Source organism: Eptatretus burgeri, chromosome 3 (genome assembly GCF_056783735.1).
Source record: "Eptatretus burgeri isolate ZD-2024b chromosome 3, Ebu_testis_v1, whole genome shotgun sequence".
Taxonomy (NCBI): Eukaryota; Metazoa; Chordata; class Myxini; order Myxiniformes; family Myxinidae; genus Eptatretus; species Eptatretus burgeri.
The window spans coordinates 68,358,875-68,371,374 of NC_140963.1; the positions used below are offsets into that span (position 1 = coordinate 68,358,875).

A 12,500-nucleotide genomic window follows, 5' to 3' on the forward strand; every position below is an offset into this window, starting at 1 on the left:
TATTTTTCATGGTTACTCTGAAGAACGATTCTCATCAGAATCTCTCGTATGCAGATATTCCTCAAGGAGTCGCTCCTGGTGGATAGCAGCTCTGTTCACCTCAGTGTGACCTTAAAGAAGTCACACGTGGTCACCTCTTGGCAAGATACGGGTCACCCTACGGGTGACATTGGTTTCTTTTTTATTTGTTTTTTGTTTCATTTGTTTCACAGCATACAGTTTTCATCGAAAGTTCCTGAAACTTGGCATATATATGTAAAAATACCCTGTGCAGACAGTAACCATCTCCGATTTTGAAAATTCCTCCGAGAAAATAGTTATGACGTCAAAATATCTCCGCTAATGGAAATTGCCTAAAAAATTATCTCTGAAACTAGGCAAGCTTTTTAAATTCTGTTTGTGGGAATCGAACAGGGCATTAGCAGAGATGAATTACCGCACATCTGATACATCACTATGACGCCATATCAATTTTTATGACATCATTGCTATTTTTTGACATTTTTTGTTTCACAACCCAGAGTTTTCATCGGATCTTCGTGAAAATTGCCATGTATATGCAGAAAGCCCCCGCGCAGGCAGTAACCATCTCCGATTTTGGAAATTCTTCCTAGAAAAAAAGTTGACGTCATAATATCGCTGCTAATGAAAATCGCCGAAACCATTATCTCCGAAACTAGGCAAGCTGTTTGAATTTTGTTTGCGGGAATCAAGCAGGGCATTAGCACAGATAATTTATCGCAAACCTGATGCATCACAATGAGGTCATATTAGTTTTTATGACGTCATCATTAAGAGGACTAGGATCTTAGTTCATTCGAGCTTGTTTTACCATGCTCTAGGCTCATGGAAGAGCTATGACACAGAACAAAATCAGAACACAACACAACAAAGGGAACAGCAGGAGGCCGAGAGACCCGAGAGCCCATCGCACCCTTGTTGCAATGATTTTAAACACCCGGAGATGTCAGTGTTCACGCGTTTATTTAATTTCAGCATACGTTTTACAACTAAAATGTGATAAGCCCCAGAATATCTCAACCTGAGCCAAATCTCAAAATTCAAACTGCCAAATTGAGTCCAGCAGCAGCCCCGGCCACTAAAAGTTTCCCATCCGCCCAACCTACCCCGACACTCTGGGCTCCAAACACAACCCAAGCACCACAGCACAACATAACCAATGACAAACCACAACACAACCCCCTGTGAGAACTTATTTCAAGCACCCGTTGTTTATCACTTCATGAAAGTTGGAAGAGGGGTGAGATAAGGAGGAGAAAGAAGAAGGAGGGATAGGTGAGCGAGGACAAACAAAGAAATGGGTGGGGGAGGGGGGAGGGATGGATAAATGGTTGGATGGGATGGAGGGAATAGATGGATGGGATGGAGGGAAGGGTTGGATGGGTGGATGGATGGTAAGTGGATTCACAGTAAGTTCCACAGTTGTTCATGAACACATGATACTCCAATCTCACAGAGTGAACATGAGGGGAAGGTGATGAATGAATGAGTTCCCACCTGCTGACTTGTTGTCAGGTCAGGTTCGATCTGTGACCTGCTACAGGTACCATGTAAACCTGTACTAACCTGTTCCATGGTCAGGTTGTCGGCGACTAAACCGTCTCCCCCACCAGGTTTTCTGGTGAGGAGGGTGTTTGGATATGGACACCCAGCAGGATTAAAAACAAAACCTGTCAAAGGGCGGAGGAGCTCCTTGTGAGCCAATGGCCATCCATATCTAGTGCCCCACTGTGTCTGCGGACGTCCTCCTGCAGCTGGGTTACTTCTTATTAGGAGGTTGGTGGCAGGATTTGCACTCCGGCCACTGTAAAACCCTTCATTCCGCAAAACACAAAAATGCAAAAAAATCTGAAAACCCACTCCGTGGGAGTACCTCCTGTGCAGCTTCCCTTCGCAGGGAAGCTCACCGGATGACGGGATTGGGGCAAAGCCTTCGGGACCCCCAATCTTTGATAGGAGGGAAACCACGGGGTAACATCCCTGGGTCAGATTGCGGGAGAGTATGTCGGAGTGGTGCTGAGGTGTCGTCCACCAGACTGCGGTCTCCTTGGGTTAACCTGAGGCGGTCCCTTCGGGTGGGTGCCTGGAATGTCCTATCCCTAAGAGAGGATGATCACCTGTCTCTGTTATCATCTGAGCTCAAGCGTTTGGACATCGGGATTGCAGCTCTCTCTGAGGTTCGGAGACCGGATTGCGGCGAGATAATGGTGGGTGGTTACACCTACTATTGGTCTGGTCGCTCTGATGGTTACCATACCCAAGGAGTTCATGTCGCTGTGTCCAATAAGCTGACCCCAATGATAATTGAGGTAACACCGGTCAACGAGCGTATTATGAGATTAAGGATTCGTCACTCCTTAGGTGTCATTTCCCTGGTCTCTGTTTATGCTCCGACTGAGGCGAGTGATCTCACCGTGAAGGATGCATTCTACGCCACACTGGAGTCTGTGGTTGATCAGTGCCCCCGACGAGATACACTTCTAGTCTTGGGGGATTTCAATGCATCGACTGGAACTGATAGGGACGGTTATGAGGTGTGTGCTGGTCCCCATGGGTCAGGAACTATGAACCAGAATAGCACTAAGTTCCTTGACTTTGCAAGAAGTCATGGACTTAGGGTGGCTGGTTCATGGTTTCAGCGCCCACAAGCTCATCGCTGGACTTGGTATTCCAACGCTGGCGGTGTGGCAAAGGAGATTGACCATGTCCTCATTGACGGTCGTTGGAGGATGATCCAGAACTGCAGGGTCTACCGGAGTGCTCAGTTCCTCAATACTGACCACAGGCTTGTTGTAGCAACTCTAAAGCTGCACCTTAAATCCTGGAGAATGGTACCATCCCAGCCGAGGCTGGATGTTGCCAAGCTCAGGGATGAGAGAGTAGCTGAGGAGTTTGCGAACAGGCTGAGTGGACACTTGGGGGTCTGGGTGCTTTGGGGGTCCTGAAGAGTTGTGGAGCGCCTTCAAGACCACCGTCCTTGATGTTGCCGGTGGATGCCTTGGAGCTCACCGCAGGGCAAAGAAGAATTTTGTCTCTCAAGGGACACTGGATACCATTGACCAGAGTCGCAGGGCCAGGCTGAATGGCAGAGCTGAGCTGTTCAGGGAGCTGAGGTGTAAAACTGTACGTGCACTGAGGGTGGACAAGGAGGCCTATGTGCGAGGAATCTGTGAGGGGGTAGAGCATCACCTGTGGACAGGTGATTCTCGTCCCGCTTACAGGGGAATTCGCGCATTACGTTCATCCAAGCCCATCCCTCGGAGCACTACAGTTCGAGCAGAGAGTGGTAGACTCTTGACAGAGGAGTCTGAAGTGAAGGCCCGCTGGGCCGGTTACTTTGAGCGGTTGTACCAGGCTGATCCCCCAACTGTCGAGTTGGACGTCAAGGGTGTTACAATCCCTGTTGCTGACGCTCGAAACAACTGTGGTCCACCTACGCTTGTGGAAACACGGGCTGCAGTGAACCAGTTGAAACGGGGCAAAGCTCCAGGGATCTGTGGCATCCATGCCGAACATCTCAAGGCTGGTGGAAATGCTGCACTCGTGTCGTTGCATGCAGTTTTGTGCTCTGCCTGGAACACAGGCATCATCCCAACTGACTGGAAGAGGGGCCTTGTTGTCCCTCTCTGGAAAGGGAAGGGTGATCGCCAAGACTGCAACAACTACCGAGGGGTGACGCTGCTCTCAGTGCCGGGCAAGGTCTTTGCTCGGATAATTCTCGATAGGGTTCGTCACCATCTGCTTGAGCACCAGCGTCCAGAGCAGTCAGGCTTTACACCAAAGAGGTCAACGATTGACCGTATCCTTGCACTTCGTGTCCTCACCGAACGCAGACGAGAGTTTCGGCAGGGGCTGCTTGCAGCCTATGTTGATCTCTGTAAAGCGTTCGATTCAGTGAATCGGGATGTCCTCTGGAGGATTCTTGGTCTTCGTGGGGTGCCACCAAAACTGATCGATCTGATGTCTGAACTCTACTCTGGTACTGAGAGTGCTGTGAAGTGTGGTGGTACCATCTCTGACTTATTTCCAGTTGTTACTGGAGTTCGTCAGGGATGTGTACTTGCCCCCACACTTTTCAGCACTTGTATGGACTGGATTCTAGGGAGGATGTCAGAGAGATCAAGTTGCGGTGCGTCATTTGGGAATGTCAAGATCTCGGACCTTGACTTTGCAGATGATGCAGTCATCTTTGCGGAGACTTTAGACATCCTCTTGGGGGCCCTCGAGGTGCTGAATGAGGAGTCGGAGCCGTTGGGATTACGGGTTTCTTGGGTCAAAACTAAGATACAGGCTTTCGGTGACATCTTGGATGCTGCTGTCCTGTCTGTGTCTGTTTGTGGTGAGGATGTTGAGGTCGTGGAGAGATTCACTTACCTTGGCAGTGATATTCATGTCCCTGCTGGCTGCGAGTCAGAGGTCAATAGACGTCTGGGTCGGGCCTGGGGAGTCATGGATTCACTGGATCACGGGTGTGGCGCTGCCGGTACCTGTGCGGGAGGACGAAAGTCCGAGTCTTCAGGTCCTTGGTACTTCCAGTCTTGCTCTATGGGTGCGAGACTTGGACTCTGACCAAGGATCTGAGACGGAGACTTAATTCCTTTGGTACCAGGTCTCTTCGGAGAATCCTTGGCTATCGCTGGTCAGATTTTGTGTCCAACGAGCGGTTGCTGAGAGAGACTCGGATGAGATTTGTTACCTGCATAGTCCGTGAGCGTCAGTTGCGGCTGTATGGACATGTGGCTCGTTTTCCTGACTCTGATCCTGCTCACCAGATTCTCTCAGCGAGGGAGTCTCATGAGTGGAGGAGGCCAGTGGGTCGACCACGTGCCTCATGGTTGCAACAGGTTGACCATCATCTCAAGGAGATGGGGATGGGCCTGGCATCTGCCTGGGGGATGGCCAGACGGAGGCCCTGGAGTACCGGTGGAAAGTGGACGCAGCGACGTGCTGTTCTGGCACATGCTCCCATACCTGACCTGACCTGACCTGCTGTTCCTTTATCTGCCATTACATTCCCTGCAACATTTGCAATGAGCTTGGGTTTTGGAAACCACTCTCCCTAATAACCTCCAAAGTACTCCATTAGGGGAGCGCCTCCAGGCGGTGCTCAGCATGACCGCTCCGAGGCGAAGGTTACATATTTTAAACTTTTGTCAGATTTAACTAAGACAACGGTCCACACATTTATAGATGTACTTAATTTACATTATCACCTAATATTGTCTTGGATATCAATTAGTAATTTTATTTTCAAAAATGGTAACAGTTATGATTTTTAAAAAGCCATTTACACCGCTGTCTACTGTATCACCATGGCTTACAAACATTAGTTGATAAGGAACGGCAGGCTTGACACTGCGGGGCCAAACGCAGGTAGGTGGGCCCTCAACTTTGTTCAGTTATTTTCAGTAGGCCAAATAAAATGGTGAATGAAGACCCCTGCAAAGGAGAGCAGGCTGAGCAATGGGCGGACCAACGATGAAGCCTTGATAAAGGATAATAAAATAAGGCCTTTAATTATCTTCAAAAGATGTGTTCAAATTAACCCAAACACCCAATTTTCATCCATGCACTCCCTTGGAGTTCTCTTAGTATGCATTCAAAGTTTCCAGCCATTAGCTTTCATGGTTTTGGAGTTATGGAAGAGAGACACACACACATTTATTAGTGTAGATCATTTTGCCAACCTCTGAAGGATGAGAGACTGAGGCAACCCACCTGGTGTTATTTAACAGCATAGCAGGGGCTCAAACTCAAGAACCGAAGATCTTTAGCCAGCCACCTTAACCGTTAAGCCAACAACAGGTTTCTGTCTAAAGAGAATAAAATAAAATTTATTTTCTTCAATTAGTGTGATTGTGAAACTTACCTTTAATAATAATGATGCAAACTTGATCCAATAATGCGATGGTGATGTTGTTGTTGATTGTGATGATGAGGACGAGTTGATGGAGATGATGATGATGATGTTGGTGGGTTTGAGCGGGTTCTTGTGTTAATGGCCCACGTTAATTAATTCGGGGAATAAATCCACAAACCTTGCCACAATAAATTCATTGCGATGGAGTGATTTTAAATTTTCTGCAAAGGGAAATTAAAATAAAATAATGATTTTAAAGATCATTTTAAAAAAAATCCGAAAGTTTAGCACGACTGAAGCAGTCTTCTGCACCAAGCACTCTTATACAATCTAATATAAAGAAGAAAGTTTGTTTGTTACTTAGAAATCTAAAGATTTCGTAAGTATATTGATGCCTTCCGTTTCTGTTTGTTTGTTTGTTTGTAGGCACGATAACTCGAGAACGGAAGAAGCTACCAATGTTAAATTACACCACGTGATTCAGGAGGGTGATGGCTAGTGCTGATTAGATTTTGGTCAAAATCGGTCAAAGGTCAAGGTCACGGTGAGGTCAAATATTCGATTTTTGATGGTTTGGTACAGATAACTCGAGAACGGAAGAAGCTCCCAATGTCAAATTACACCATGTGATTCAGGAGGCTGATGGCTAGTGCTGATTCGATTTTGGTCAAAATCGGTCAAAGGTCAAGGTCACAGTGAGGTCAAACATCCAAAAAATGATAACTCGAGAATGGAAGAAGCTTCCAATGTCAAATTACACCACGTGATTCAGGAGGGTGGTGGCTAGCGCTAATTAGATTTTGGTCAAAGGTCAAGGTCACAGTGAGGTCAAACATCCAAAACATTCAATTTTTGATGGTTTGGTACAGAATCATCGTAGAAACTTCTGGTTTGTGTCGCTACCTTCTCAAGAGACAGCTTTTATAAGACAAGGTCAGAGGTCAAGTTGACGATTTCGTAAGTAACAGTCTATGACTGCTTATTACTTACGAAATCTTTAGATTGTGGAGAAATCTTTAGATTTCGTAAGTATATTGATGCCTTCCGTTTCTGTTTGTTTGTTTGTTTGTTTGATTGTAGGCACGATAACTCGAGGATGGAAGAAGCTACCAATGTCAAATTACACCACGTGATTCAGGAGGGTGATGGCTAGTGCTGATTAGATTTTGGTCAAAATCGGTCAAAGGTCAAGGTCACAGCAAGGTCAATATTCGATTTTTGATGGTTTGGTACAGATAACTCGAGAACAGAAGAAGCTACCAATGTCAAATTACACCACGTGATTCAGGAGGGTGGTGGCTAGTGCTGATTAGATTTTGGTCAAAATCGGTCTAAGGTCAAGGTCACAGTGAGGTCAAACATCCAAAACATTCGACTTTTGATGGTTTGGTGCAGAATCAACTGCGAAACTTCTGGTTTGCGTCGCTACCTTCTCCCGAGACAGCTTTTATTAGACAACGTCAGTGGTCAAGTTGACGATTTCGTAAGTACCAGTCTATGACTGCTTGTTTGTTTGTTTGTTTGTTTGTTTGTATGTTTGTTTGTTTGTTTGTAGGCACGATAACTCGAGAACGGAAGAAGCTACCAATGTCAAATTACACCACGTGATTCAGGAGGGTGATGGCTAGTGCTGATTCGATTTTGGTCGAAATCGGTCAAAGGTCAAGGTCACAGTGAGGTCAAATATTCGATTTTTGATGGTTTGGTACAGATAACTCGAGAACGGAAGAAGCTACCAATGACAAATTACACCACGTGATTCAGGAGGGTGATGGCTAGTGCTGATTAGATTTTGGTCAAAATCGGTCAAAGGTCAAGGTCACAGTGAGGTCAAACATAATTCCATAAATTCATGTGGAGAAATGGAGTATTTTTGCTTCGCTCGACGTTACGAGTTCGTTTTAACTTCGATTTTAATTTTGTCCGGTTTTTGCGATCGCTTAGGACGCTTCACACTCGGTTGTCGAAATTCTGGTAAAAATCGGATGTTTTGGAGACGTTTTAAGATTGTATAAAAAATATTTCACTCGCGTGTCACGGGTCGTCACATGGTGCAGTGCGCTCGAGCAGACGCGTCGTTGAGTCACGTTAAGGTTTTCCGTGTGCGTGCTGACGGTGTTTTCAATAAAGATGGTGTTTAAAAGTCATTTTTTATCCTAAAAAGGTTATCGTCGCATGCCTGACTCGCTGAGCCATCGGATTATGTAAAGATTGTTGGTGGATGGCCCAATATTACGGTTTTGTGAATGATAAAAAATAATATTAAATAATTGCGTGGAGAAATGGAGATTTTTGCTTCGGTCGACGTTACGATTTTTGATGGTTTGGTACAGATTCATCGTATAAACTTCTGGTTTGCGTCGCGACCTTCTCTAGAGACAGCTTTTATAAGACAAGGTCAGAAGTCAAGTTGACGATTTCGTAAGTACCAGTCTATGACTGCTTGTTTGTTTGTTCATATATGTATTCGGATATTGTGGGAACCAGTGCAACCAAACTTTGCATGGCCTCCTCTTTCATCCAAAGGAAGATCGAATGCTGTGTTTGGATTAAAGAAAAATAAAAAAATAATTAAAATCAGATAATTGCCCTTAAGGCCTTGAGTGGGTGTTGTGCTGATACACTGCCTGCATTTTTTCCCCTGGGAGCGATCGAGTATTATGTTTTATGAAGATTGTCTGTTGAGGTTGTGGTGATTTGTTGTATTTTAAAAATACAATCAATAAAAAGAAGAGAAAGTGGTCCAACCACATTCTGCAACGCCCAAGATTGGTAATTTTTATGAAACCATAAGGCGAACATTCCCCAATTTGTCATGCAGGAAATATTTCAATACATATTTCATGGAATTTCCTTGGGGAAACACCAGGTACTTCAGCTAGTACACTTATAAGATGACATTGTGTCGCAATTTAGCAGATGGAGGCTAAATCTATTTATCACCATAGAACGCAGCATCAATCGGCAGAGTACATATAGCCATATTGGCTGCCTCTTCTTCTCTCCATATGCACACTCCCACATACCACACCCTCTCTTGCTATATATCGATATTGTTGCAGTTTTATCAACTACATGCTGAGATTGAAACACGCAGCACGGAGACTCTTTCGAAAAGTTATTTCTATAATGAACATGAAGAATAGCACCTGCCCAAAAGGGGTTATTGTGTAATTAAATGCATTGGGTTGGGTCGTTAGTGCCCCCCCCCCCCAAAAAACCTGTTCATATAATCGAGACATCAGCGCGTGATGACGTGTGCCGTGACTGCCGTGATCATATCGGGTGTGCGTGTTTTACTGCCATGGTGTTCAACATGTGTGACTCACACCAGCATTCTGGAAAGTGCGCCATATTATCAAATTCCCATTTATTGTTTAAAGCCCCACAAAGGCCTTCTTTGGCTGCTCATCTGTGTGGACATCTACCCTGTAATGTAATTTATTGCCTATACCATTATCTCCGAAACTAGGCAAGCTGCGAAATGTACGAAGTGGCTTCTCGTCTAAAGGACACGTCTGCAGTCTGGGTTGATAGCCCCCACCACTCTCCCATGAAAGTATAAAATGCTTTGAAATGTAAAATTGTTTCAGTGCAAGTACCTGAGGAAGTATTAGAATCTCAGTGGCTTGTGCTCCTTGGAATTGACCAAGTGCCAAGTTAGAATAAAACTCTCTGATGTAATGTGGAAGTTGATTGAATCAGGTTGGTCTAACTGTTAACTATAAGTAAGAATAAATGAAATTGAACCAAATAATATTGCAATCAATGGGGATTTTTAAGTTCATTGTACGAGGGTGAGAAGTGTATGGTCTATAATTAGAATAATAAATTGTTTCACAAGGAAGGACTTGTGTGGACATCGGTTATCAGTGTCGATAGGGTTTTATGCAGGATTTTATAACCAAATCAGACAAACGTTAAACTGTCTGAAGTCAAATAGGATTCCACAATCGGCCAGGTAGAATCCTTCAACGATCACAACAAGGTGGGTTAAAAAAATCCACATCAGTCTACCCCTGTACTGTATTTCGTTCCCCTAATCTCTGTTCATTTTCCTCCACCAAAAATGATTGGTAAATGGACCAGGATGTGCTCCAGCCTCCCTGAAATTATTGCCCCATTCCCTGGCTTTGTACCATGGACATCATTGAATGTTTGGGTTCGTCCTGGGAGCATGGCGGTGGAAGGAGTGATTGCCCATTTTAAGTGCGGAGCTTTGCTCATGATGACAGCCGGAAGGACCAAGTGAGTGAATATCCGGCTGGGCAGCAGAACGGACGGGACTGCGGGGAAACCCTCCAATAGCTGGCATGGGGCTGGCTCGAAGGATCTGACATGGCCCAATAGCTGGTCCCAGTCCGCCTTGGAAGATCTGACGTGTGGCTCATTGGCCCCACCTGCCCCAGGAGTTATAAAGCTGCACTCGACACCTGGTTCGCTCTCTCTCACCTCGAGCTCTCTCAGTCATGGTTGTCGCACACATTCAAGCTGTGTCTCTCTCTCTCTCTCTCTCTCTCTCTCTCTCTCTCTCTCTCTCTCTCTCTCTCTCTTTATCTCTCTCTATCTCTCTCTCTCTCTCTCTCTCTCTCTCTCTCTCTCTCTCTCTCTCTCTCTCTCTCTCCCTCTCTCTCTCTCTCTCTCTCTCTCTCTCCCTCCCTCCCTGGTTCCAGACATTCTGCATTGTCCTCGCTTCTTCTCTGGCTTTGGACGCTTTCATTCGTGCTCTCGACGGAGCTCCTGGACAATCAGTTGTGGAGAGCAGTGTCTGGGCCATTCCGGAGAGCGGTACTAAGCTGGGGAGGGTGACGGTGACATACATACCGGTAGGCTGAGGCCACCCTGCCCTTCCCAATTTTGCCTCCCCGTGTGTGTGTGGTCTGATGGGTACACTGTTTTGTTATCTGATAGGTAAGGCATAGGTTAATTGCATTTCCCCTTTTCCTGCCCCAGTTGCCCTTTGACATGAAATGAGCAATCAAGATGTGTGTTTACAAAAAGGGAAGAAAATGTACAAGTTGCAGACTTAGCTTAACCTATGCCTTATCTATCAGATAACAAAACAGCGTACCCATCAGACCACACACACATGGTGAGGCAAATCGGGAAGGGGAGGGTGGCCTCAGCCTACCAGTATGTTCATCACCGTCACCATATCCAGCTTGGTATTGCTCTCCAGAATGGCCCCGACACTGCTCTTCACAACCGAGGGTCCACGAGCTCTATCGAGAGCAGGAACCAAAGCGTCCAAAGCCAGAGAAGAAGTGAGGGCAATGCAGAGTGTCCGGGAGCAGGGGAGAAATGTGTCTAATGACCAGGGCAGAGAGAGAGAGAGAGAGAGAGAGAGAGAGAGAGAGAGAGAGAGAGAGAGAGAGAGAGAGAGAGAGAGAGAATGAGAATGAATGCACGCGACAGCCATGACCAAGAAACCAGGCACCAAGCGCAGCTTTATAGCCCCTGGGGCACACGGGGCCAATGAGTCGCACATCTGATCTTCCAAGGTGGCCTGGGATCGGCTATTGGGCCACGTCAGATCCTACGAGCCGGCCCCATGCCAGCCATTGGAGGGTTTCCCTGCAGCCCCACCCATTCTACTGCCCAGCCGAATATTCACACACTTGGTCCTTCTGGCTGTTGTCATGAGCACTTAACATGGGAAATCGTCCCTTCTTCCCACATGCTCCCAGAACGATCCCCAAACGTCCAACAATATCCATGGTACAAAGCCAGGGAATGGGGCAATAATTTCATTGAGGCTGGAGCACTTCCTGGTCTGTTTACCAGTCATTTTGGGTGGAGGGCAATGAATGAAGATTAGGGGAACGAAATACAGTACAGGGGTAGACTGCAATAAATTACATACAGGATAGATGTTCACACAGATGAGCAGACAAATAACGACTTTGTGGGGCTTTAAACAATAAATGTGAATTCGAGAATTTGGCGCACTTTCCAGAATGCTGGTGTTGGTCGCACACGTTGAACACCATGGCAGTAAAACACGCACACTCTATATGATCACGGCACATGTCATCACGCGCTGATGTCTCGATTATCCGAACTGGTTGAGGAGGGCACTAACTACCCAACCCAATGCATTTAATTACATAATAACCTCTTTCGGGAAGGCGCTATTCTTCACTTTCATTATGGAACTAACTCTTCTAAAGAGTCTACGTGCTGCGTGCGTTTCAATCCCAGCATGCGGTTTATAAAACCGCAACAATATATCGCATGGTTTTTGGAAGTATGCTGAAGGCGATTTGTGTTCTACAGTCTTCAAGTATATAATTCAATATAAATAAAAATTTGAAGAGGTTTAAAGGCATATAAATAAATTGTTTCAGGGTTACACCACCCCATTTAACATGTTAAATTCGTTCTTCATGCTTGTTGTGTGTGTCCATTATGACATCTTTAAAAACAGTAAGTTTCCTGTTTGGAATGATTTCCAATTTTGTTGAACTGCCAGGCAGGTTGACAGAGTAAAAATATTATCTCACTTATCTCTGCACATGTGGCTCTCGTACCTATCCTTACCCAGTCACCCAACAGTCTTCCTGATGGGCCATGCTCCGGTCCAATGCTTCAAATTCCTCCTCTGCGGTTGGAAGCAAGG

At 45.8% G+C, this 12,500-nt stretch overlaps 1 long non-coding RNA gene across 2 annotated transcripts in view; it reads right to left on the reverse strand.

The window, feature by feature from the left end:
- LOC147030118 (uncharacterized) overlaps positions 1 to 12,500 on the reverse strand; it is a 159,290-nt gene that overhangs the window by 138,402 nt on the left and 8,388 nt on the right. For both annotated transcript variants that reach the window (XR_015056234.1, XR_015056233.1), the window contains exon 2: positions 5,891 to 6,102. This is a non-coding gene — a long non-coding RNA (uncharacterized LOC147030118). The remainder of the gene's footprint in view (positions 1 to 5,890; positions 6,103 to 12,500) is intronic.